Source organism: Eriocheir sinensis, chromosome 61, assembly GCF_024679095.1.
Source record: "Eriocheir sinensis breed Jianghai 21 chromosome 61, ASM2467909v1, whole genome shotgun sequence".
Classification (NCBI taxonomy): Eukaryota; Metazoa; Arthropoda; class Malacostraca; order Decapoda; family Varunidae; genus Eriocheir; species Eriocheir sinensis.
Window position 1 is genome coordinate 2,270,036 of NC_066569.1, and position 9,859 is coordinate 2,279,894.

Sequence of the window (9,859 nt, forward strand, 5' to 3'; positions counted from 1 at the left end):
AGGATGGTCAGCCATATTGAGGGAACTGTGGACATCTTTTCTTCAGATTCTGGCAAGGGAGTATTGCCAACTGCAATATTTATAACTATTTGGTCAAAGAATCAGTCAGGTGATAGGTGAAGCTATGCAAAAATGCCGCTATATTGGGCAAGAACATCCACCAGTTACTCGTCCGTAGATTTGCCACGCTGGGCTAATATGATTTTCCACCAAATTTTGTGAAGAACCCACTCAATTGGCAATCCTGTGTTGTGAGAATTAGTGTTGGAACACTTTCATTCGTGGGAGATTTGAGTGCGGGTGGAGGTCGCAGCGAGCGTTTAGCACCACCAGCAAATATGCCTAACGCTCGCTGTGAGCGTTTAGCAATGAAAGGGTTAATTGTAAAAAGGTAGATTGGGAGATGTTTGAAAGCGATGGTGGAGATATGGCATGGAGGGAATGATTGTTAAGATTGATGATGGAAAACTTGATGATGCAAAGGGTGAAGGAAAACACAAGATATAGAAGTGACGACGAACCGGCGAGACTGGACCTGGTGTTAACAAGAGGAATACATTTGAAGGATGAATTAAGGTACGGATGCCCTCTGGGAAAGAGTGACCACATGATGATAGAGATAGAACGGAGGAGGAGGGAAGTGAAGAGGATGAATCATATAAAAGATACAGGTTAAACGATAGAAAGGCAGACGTGGAAAATCTTAGGAAATATTATGGAGAGCTGGACTGGGATGAGCTAATGGGAACAAGTGTAGTGCAAGAAAAGTATGATATTTTCATGGAGGCATATAAAACAGGGGTTAAGAAGTTTGTACCAGAATACAAACCTAAAGAAAAGGGAAAAAAGGACTGGTTTAATGCAAGGTGTGCTAAGGCAAAAGAAAAAAAAGACAAGGCATGGAAAAGATTAAAGAGAAATGAAAACCAAAGGAATAAAGAAGATTTTAAGGAAGCGAGAAATGAATACGTGAAAATAAGGAAGGAAGAAGAAAAGGGACATGAGATGGATATTGTGGAAAAGTGCAAGAAAGAACCTAAACTATTTTATAGATTCATAAATGGAAAGATTAAACCACGAGAAGCAATTGAAAGACTGAGCGACAGGAATGTGATTATCGATGATCCTAAAGACATGGCGGAGTTACTAAACAAAAAGTTCCAGCAAGTTTTTACTAAAGAATCAATATTTAATGAGCCACAAGAAAACAAGATAAATGTTCATATGGAAGAAGTTACAGTAAATAAAGAGGACAGATATGACTTGTTGGTGGAGCTGGAAGAGAGGAAAGCTGTAGGACCAGATGGAGTCTCAGGGTATATATTGAAAGAATGCAGAAATGAGCTGGTTAGACCGATCTATGACATCATTAAATGCTCACTAACAACTGGTACAGTGCCTAAGGAGTGGCGGAGGGCCGAAGTGGTCCCCATATACAAAAGTGGGAGGAAGGAAGAACCCCTGAACCACAGACCCGTATCATTGACCAGTGTAGTATGTAAAATATGTGAGAAAGTGATAAAGAAACAATGGACAAGATTTCTAGAGGAGCAAAATTTAATCACAAGTAAACAGTATGGATTTGGAAAAGGGCGCTCATGTGACAAACTTACCGAGCTTCTACTCAAGAGTGACAGATAAAATACAGGAAAGGGACGGATGGGTTGATTGCGTCTACCTTGACCTGAAGAAAGCATTTGACAAAGTTCCACATACAAGACTGCTGTGGAAACTGGAAAATAAAGGAGGATTGACAGGGAAAACGAAGAACTGGATGGAAAGCTTCCTAAGGGGAAGAGAGATGAGAACAGTGGTTAAGGACATAAAATTGGAATGGAGAACTGTAGAGAGTGGAGTGCCCCAGGGATCGGTATTGGCACCAATACTTTTCCTAGTATATATTAATGACATGCCAGAGGGAGTAAATAGTTATATGAGCCTGTCTGCAGATGATGCAAAGCTGCTAAGACATATAAGAAACAGTAAAGACTGCAAAATTCTGCAAGAAGACCTAAACAAGATTTGGAAGTGGAGTATGGAATGGGAGATGAAATTCAATGTGAAGAAATGTCATGTTATGGAAATGGGAAAAAGTGAAGGAAGACCAAAATGGACATATACAATGGGAGATGGTGAAACATTAAAGAAAGTACACAAAGAGAGAGATCTGGGAGTAATAATGCAAGATAACAAACAGCCAGAGTCATATAAACTGGATATTTGGTGATACATATAACATGGTGAGAAATATAGGAATAGCATTCCACTACATGGATAAGGATATGATGAAAAAATTGATTACCACTATAATCAGACCAAAATTGGATATGTGGAGGCAGTGTGGTCTACCCATAAGAAGAAACACATAAAGAAACTAGAAAGAATACAAAGGATGGCAACAAAAATGGTTCCAGAGCTGGAGGGATTAACATATGAGGAGACTATAAAGGAAATTGACTTACCAAAACAAAGAGAAAGGGGAGACCTAATACAAATCAATAAATTATTGAGCAAAATGGAAGTAGCTAATGAGGAGTTACTACAAAAAGAAGAAATTACCACCAGGAACACAAGAGGACATCGTAAAAAATTGAGGAAGGGAAGATGCTTGAGAGACAAAGAAATATAGCTTCCCGCAAAGATACGTATATAGAGGTTTGGAACAGACTAAGTGAGGATGTAGCATTGGCGAGGAGTGTGCAAAGCTTTAAGGAAAAGTTGGATAAATGTAGATACGGAGACGGGACCACACGAGCGTAAAGCCCAGGCCCTGTAAAACCACAACTAGATAAATACAACTAGGTAAATACAACTAGGTAAATACAACTAGGTAAATACACACTTTTTACTTCAGTTGTATATCCTTCGTTGTCTTTCTTCTTCCTGTTTGGTTTGATAGTGACATCATCACATAAACTGATGGTGTCCTCTGCTAAGATCTGTGAGATGGCTTTTTGCTCAGTACAGTGTGACACATTGTTTTTTTTCTCACCATTTCCCTCACTATCTAAAACTAAACAAAATATAATATTTACAGATATGTAGATGATAACAACACTTTGATGAAAGATTAATAGCCTACTAAACATATAAACTTGAATTAGTGCCTCTACGTCTTGTATTTTCATGTACACGAGCACTAAAATAATAACTTTTTCTGTATGGAGTGTTATGAATAAAATTCACATGGCTGGAATCTGTGGGTCCGAGCAGACCCACACTACCTCCTACCTTGTGTCAGGAGCATGCACAGTGAAGACGGCATATCCCTTCATCAAGCTCTGAGTGTCAAATGGCTTCAACCAGAACCACAACTCGCATACGGCTATCACTTTGGAAAAAGAGCTCGAATGTCAAAGAGTAGAGACAGCGTGGGTCTGCCCGGACCCAGCAAGACAGTTCCAGGGTTAATCAACACTCCTCCTATTGTTCCCTGGGATGTGCAGGTGTGTGTAGGAGGGGAAGGGTGAGAAGGGGGGGAGGTGACAGGCTAGGAGGAAACTTCAAGGGAATGGCTGAGGAAGTGGAAATCTCCCTCCTGCCCAGCCAAAAGTGTAGAGACATCGGCCGTAACTGTACACTCAACCCTCGATTTGCCGGACCTCCATTTGCCGGATTTCGGATTTGCCGGACAAGAGTCCGTGGAAAAAAAAAAAAAAAAAAAAAAAAAAAGTCCGGGACAAGTCGATTTCAAACTACCGCGCCAGACAAAGTTCGCAAATCGGGCACTAGATGGCAGCGCGGGCGGACATACACGTCTAGTACTGGACTGTACACAAGTCTGCCGCGTCACACGAGTGTTGTGCGTACGTGCTTGTCGTGGATACACCTCTTCTTCACAACGAAATATATTATATTACAGGACAGTATAGGACAGCTATGCGAGGTGTAGTCCGGGGGTGGGTTGTGTTTCCCGGACATATATATGGTAAAGTCCGGCAAGGGGGTAGACCCCCGGACATTTTCCATTGCCGGACATTTGCCATTCCCGGACAAGCCTTCCCCCCTTTTAGTCCGACAAATCGAGGGTTGAGTGTACACTCTTTTGCTTGCCGCTAAAATTCGCCAGCATATAGCAACAATCAACATCATTACCTTCCTTCATTTTTTACCATTTTCATTAAATTGAATTGTCATCTAAATAGTCAAATATATCCCTCAATCAACCTCAAAATGACCTTAAAGGTGCTCAATTAAAAAAACTTCCCCCAGCTGCATGCTCGCTGTGTTTGCTGCCCTCCCCCTCCCCACTCATGAACCTATGATGCCCTCTAGCCACCACCCCCAAAAACATCTGCCAGAATTACGAGCCTGTATGAGGTGCGCCATGAGCATTCCACGGCACCCTTCCACATGTTGTTGCATTTATTCTGCATTTTCATCGCTTATTTCTGTTTTGTGTTGTTTGACTGACTGGAGTGCTGGCATGGCTGTGGAATTTGATAGTTCCTTCATTCCTCACCTCCAGCTCGAGTGCTATGGGTTCAACTCTCTCTCTCTCTCTCTCTCTCTCTCTCTCTCTCTCTCTCTCTCTCTCTCGATTTACTTCTCTTTCTATTTCTTGTCTACTGATTAGTCTTCAATAATACATATTTCTTTTCCTTTTCATCTCCATCTAGCTATGTCTATGGGGAGAGAGAGAGAGAGAGAGAGAGAGAGAGAGAGGGGGGGGGGGGGGGTCAAGTGAGCCAGACACACAATCAATTAATCAATGGGGGCATACGCTGGGGGGCACGTCACCACGCCCACCCCAGACACACAAGATTGACAAAAATTACTCTCTTGATTGTGAACACACAAACATAATATGCACACAGACGCACTATTATGTGAGGTGGCCAAGGTCGCTGCCGCTGCTACAATGAAGTAAATATCAGACCTATGGAATGGGAATATGCGGCAGGGATTCTAACCCAGGCACACAGATTCCTAGCTGGCCACGCTGACCACTGGGGCACGCTATACTACTACTAGGCAAAGCCAAAGAAATGATCAGGCAGGGTGTCAGCCAGGAAGCACAGTTTGCAGGGACAATAGTAAAAACCTTACCAGGATCATAAGCAATCCGGGTATTTAGAACAGAGGGCACAGGAAGGTATGTTTAAGAAGTTTAATATTAGGCATAACAAAGTCAGAGGGGGACAAATGGGATGCATGTGCCTAAATCATCCAGCAGTGAATTTTCAACAAAAGTCAGAGTGAAGAGTTCAGTCCTCAAAGCAGAGGTGAGGGCTGCAGTGCCACCACAAGTGAAAGAGGTTGGAAATGTATTTAGCTAGGTGCCAGAAGCCTTGGCAAAAATGATCTAGTAAGGTTTTGACATTTTCTACTAAGGAAAGAATTTTGGTGAGTCAAAAGTATAGGTATGACTTAATTCCAAGCAAAAATAGAAATTGCAGGAATTGGAAGGCTCCCTTGTCTTTTGTGAGCTGCCTCTGTCTTTACTTGCACAAGAACTGACTGAACCTGGGCTTTTGGCACTGGGTGTACAGGGAGAATGTGTAGTGTGCCTCCACCCATACTCTTTCCTATCACTGATGCTTTGCTGGGCCGGTATCCACGAAAGTGTCTTAGGCCGATGCCGTCGTCCATAGCAAAATAAAATGGCGGCTATCGTGCCTAACTTGCCTGACGTCGTACATAAAATTTTTCGACGGCCCTAACATCGTGCTTAGCGGTAAAACAGGCTGGACCCTGTCTTACCAGCCCTTAAGGACGATGGATTTGAACGTAAACAATCAAGATGGCAGCGCCACAAGAGCAACAACCACATCAGCCAGGGAATAATTACCTTAGAAAGGACGTTCTAAATGAACTTAATGATGCTGAGCTCATCAAGAGGTACAGGTTAGACCGGGAAGGTATATTATTTGTTACCAACCTTGTAAGGGCAGCGCTGAAGAGTGATACCAACAGGTCTAACCCGCTCACCCCGGAGTTGAAGGTTCTCATAACCTTAAGATATCTTGCTACTGGCAAAATGCAACAATGTAGCAGTGATGACCTTGGCCCCTCACAGTCCAGCATCAGCAGAGCCATCAGTAAAACTATAGACGCCCTTGCAGATGTTAATGTCCTCAAGAGGTTCATAACTTTTCCTGTCACCCAAGACAGCGCTGACCGAAAGAAAGCAGAATTCTTTGCTATAGCCAATTTCCCTAACATCGTAGGTGCCATTGATGGCACACACATCCGAATTGTGGCACCGAGGGATCAAGAAGAAGTGTATGTGAACCGGAAGGGGTATCACAGCATGAATGTCCAAGTTGTATTTGATGCCAATTATCGAATATTGGACATTCTTGCCAAGTGGCCAGGGTCAGTGCATGATGCACGTATCTTGAACAGCAGTGGATTGTCCAGATTGTTTGACGGAGGATATGTGCCAGCAGGAAGTCACTTGCTTGGAGACAGTGGGTACCCTGCAAGACATGGCTCCTTACACCTTATCTGCGTCCACTGCCTGGACCTCAGTCACGATATAATAGGTAAATACATTGTCTTATTATTATTATTATTATTATTATTATTGATATAGCAGCAGCAGCAGCAGTGGTATTAGTAGTAGTAGTAGACAGTATTAGTAGTAGTTAGGTTAAGTTTGGTTAGGTTGGATTAAGTTTCATTTCGGAAAGATAGTATTGGGCTTGGTAATATATATATATATATATATATATATATATATATATATATATATATATATATATATATATATATATATATATATATATATATATATATGAACTAAAACATTTAAATATTTTTCTGGCAGGAGGTGAAATCAAGGTTACTTTGGTTTAGGACTTTGATATAACGTTTATAAGTAGTTTAGTCAGTGAGACTGGTAAGAACTAACACTGGGAATGGGGTGTATTTAGTACTAAATCTGACTCAACGCCCTATGCATTAAAAACCTTAACCTGTGCTCAAAGTTAAATTACTATTTGCCTGAGAATCGGCCACTGAGAGTTGAGTCCCAAATTTTGTCCTGTATATTTTTTGCTGAAACTTTGATAACCACTAACTCATCATATGAACATTAGGTATTTTTTTTACTCGTACACCAGTCTCGAGATGGCTTTACTTACCCTTCTCATCTGATAGAGCTTTTCATCCTGAGCAATTTGAACCCCATATATACCCACCGCAAATTATTTATCATGTTGACAGTGATTTTTAAAGATTTACCTATTTCAGGCAAACGCCCATTGAGCAGCCGCAACATACCCTCAGGTGTATTGTCTGGGTGGTAACTGACAGTGATTTATTAAAGATTTATCTACTTGGGGCAATGTAGGTTACTATCGAGTGGCTAGGTTACTATCGAGTGGCTAGGTTACTATCGAGTGGCTAGTTTACTATTGAGTGGCTAGGTTACTATAGAGTGGCTAGGTTACTATCGAGTGGCTAGGTTACTATCGAGTGGCTAGGTTACTATCGAGTGGCTAGGTTACTATCGAGTGGCTAGGTTACTATCGAGTGGCTAGGTTACTATCGAGTGGCTAGGTTACTATCGAGTGGCAAGGTTACTATCGAGTGGCTAGGTTACTATCGAGTGGCTAGGTTACTATCGAGTGGCTAGGTTACTATTGAGTGGCTAGGTTACTATTGAGTGGCTAGGTTACTATTGAGTGGCTAGGTTACTATCGAGTGGCTAGGTTACTATCGAGTGGCTAGGTTACTATCGAGTGGCTAGGTTACTATCGAGTGGCTAGGTTACTATCGAGTGGCAAGGTTACTATCGAGTGGCAAGGTTACTATTGAGTGGCTAGGTTACTATCGAGTGACAAGGTTACTATCGAGTGGCTAGGTTACTATCGAGTGGCAAGGTTACTATCGAGTGGCTAGGTTACTATCGAGTGGCAAGGTTACTATCGAGTGGCTAGGTTACTATCGAGTGGCAAGGTTACTATCGAGTGGCAAGGTTACTATCGAGTGGCTAGGTTACTATTGAGTGGCTAGGTTACTATCGAGTGGCAAGGTTACTATCGAGTGGCAAGGTTACTATCGAGTGGCTAGGTTACTATCGAGTGGCAAGGTTACTATCGAGTGGCAAGGTTACTATCGAGTGGCTAGGTTACTATCGAGTGGCTAGGTTACTATCGAGTGGCAAGGTTACTATCGAGTGGCAAGGTTACTATTGAGTGGCTAGGTTACTATCGAGTGGCTAGGTTACTATCGAGTGGCTAGGTTACTATCGAGTGGCTAGGTTACGATCCAAGGGCTTAATGATCTTTAGTTTCGTTTCCAGTAGGAAATTCCTATGGCTGCGTGTACTGTGAGTGTGTGCCGCTGCTGCTTCTCATTTGTGAGGACGAAACTATTTTTTCCTGGTAGATTTCTGTCTATTTAAGGGTTTTTAGTGATTAGGCTATGAAGTGTAGACTAACTCAACAAGATTACCACTAGGACAACAACGTACAACAATTAATTACAATTAATTACCATTGTTATTCATCCAGGTCTCACAAAATTACACGCAGTATTGTTGAACGTGGAATTGGACAACTCAAACGCCGATTTCATGTTTTGCATGGTGAGGTACGATTGAGGCCCCCTCAAGGTGTGCAAAATCATTCATGTGTGTGGAATGCTGCACAATATTTGCAAGGATAGGAATCTTCCTCTTCCTCTGGATGACGAGCAACCAATGGGTGCAGAGGCACAAGTCCCAGTGCCATTAAATGATGCTGCAGAAGAACCTGCCAATGCGCCAGTGGTCACCGTAATGAGGGTCGTGCCTATCGGGATGCATTCTGCACCTTGCATTTCAAGTAAGTTGAATCTTTGCAAGAGAAACTGGTATTATGTTCTAATTTAATTAATTACTTATTGGAAGATCACTAATGAGATGAAGGTGGTAGTGGGGAGTGGGACGGATGGGTGAACAGGTGAGAGATGGAAAAATAGATATGATCGATAAAATAGATAAATAAGTATACTTGCTTCACATTGATTTTATACATTTCTCTTAATGTCATCATTTCTCTTCTCAGCAATGAGGACTGATGGAACGTCCTCCAACAGGGCCTCGTGTACCTACCTTGGTAATGTTTCCTACCTTTTAATGCATTATGATAAATTTAAATTCCCATTAGCATAGTCTCTCATCTCCTAACCACAATTTCTGATGACCTTCTTATGATTGTTTTCTAAAAAGGAGACTAGAAAGCTTCACCATAGTATATCTTTCCACAGTCAAAATTCTAATTGTATAGTCAGAAACTATGCAAAAAAAAGCAGTGTCAGTATAAGTACAAATTACAATACATATGAGAACTAAGCTTATAATAGTTTAATAATGTTAGAAATAACAGAAGTAGTATTTGGTTGTATGTTTAATTATTTTCTAGTTTAAATTTATAGTATCTAGCTTTAAGCCTCATGGCCTCAATTTTCTCCTTGGCAGCCTGTTCCTTGGCCCTCGCAGCGGACTCCTTGGCCCTCGCAGCGGACTCCTGTGCTCGGGCAGCTGCCTCTTGGGCCCGTGCAGCGGATGCCACTGCCTGAGCAGCAGACTCCACTGCCTTTACAGCTCCCATTTGTCCCGTGGTGGGATCTTCTGAGGGGGTGGATGAAGGGGGAAGCGCTTCTTCTGCAGATGCATCAACATATATTACAGTTGGTGCATCTGCAGATTCGTGGCTATTGATACCGACCAACGGATCTGCTGTTGCTCCTCCTGCAGCAGGTCTCACGTCCTTTCTGCAAGCAATGGATTTAATCATTACATGGTGTACAAGCTTGGAAGATGCAAGGACACACCTGCCAGCATAGTGAAATCACTCCTAGAATAGTATACTACATTATATAATCTATACACTATATTACCTTACATGAACACAATCTATCTTATATT

General features: G+C 42.0%; 1 long non-coding RNA gene across 4 annotated transcripts; it reads left to right on the forward strand.

Annotated features, from left to right (window-relative positions):
• The first annotated feature begins 6,752 nt into the window (after window positions 1-6,752).
• LOC126986104 (uncharacterized) lies at window positions 6,753-9,520 on the forward strand. Of its 4 annotated transcripts, XR_007739278.1 has the most exons (6): window positions 6,753-7,335; window positions 7,393-7,506; window positions 7,640-7,715; window positions 8,134-8,774; window positions 8,997-9,047; window positions 9,410-9,520. It is a non-coding gene; the product is annotated as an uncharacterized LOC126986104 (long non-coding RNA). The 4 variants fall into 4 exon arrangements; XR_007739276.1 differs by having other exon boundaries at window positions 8,997-9,509; XR_007739279.1 differs by having other exon boundaries at window positions 7,640-7,696; window positions 8,997-9,509.
• Window positions 9,521-9,859: the final 339 nt, after the last annotated feature.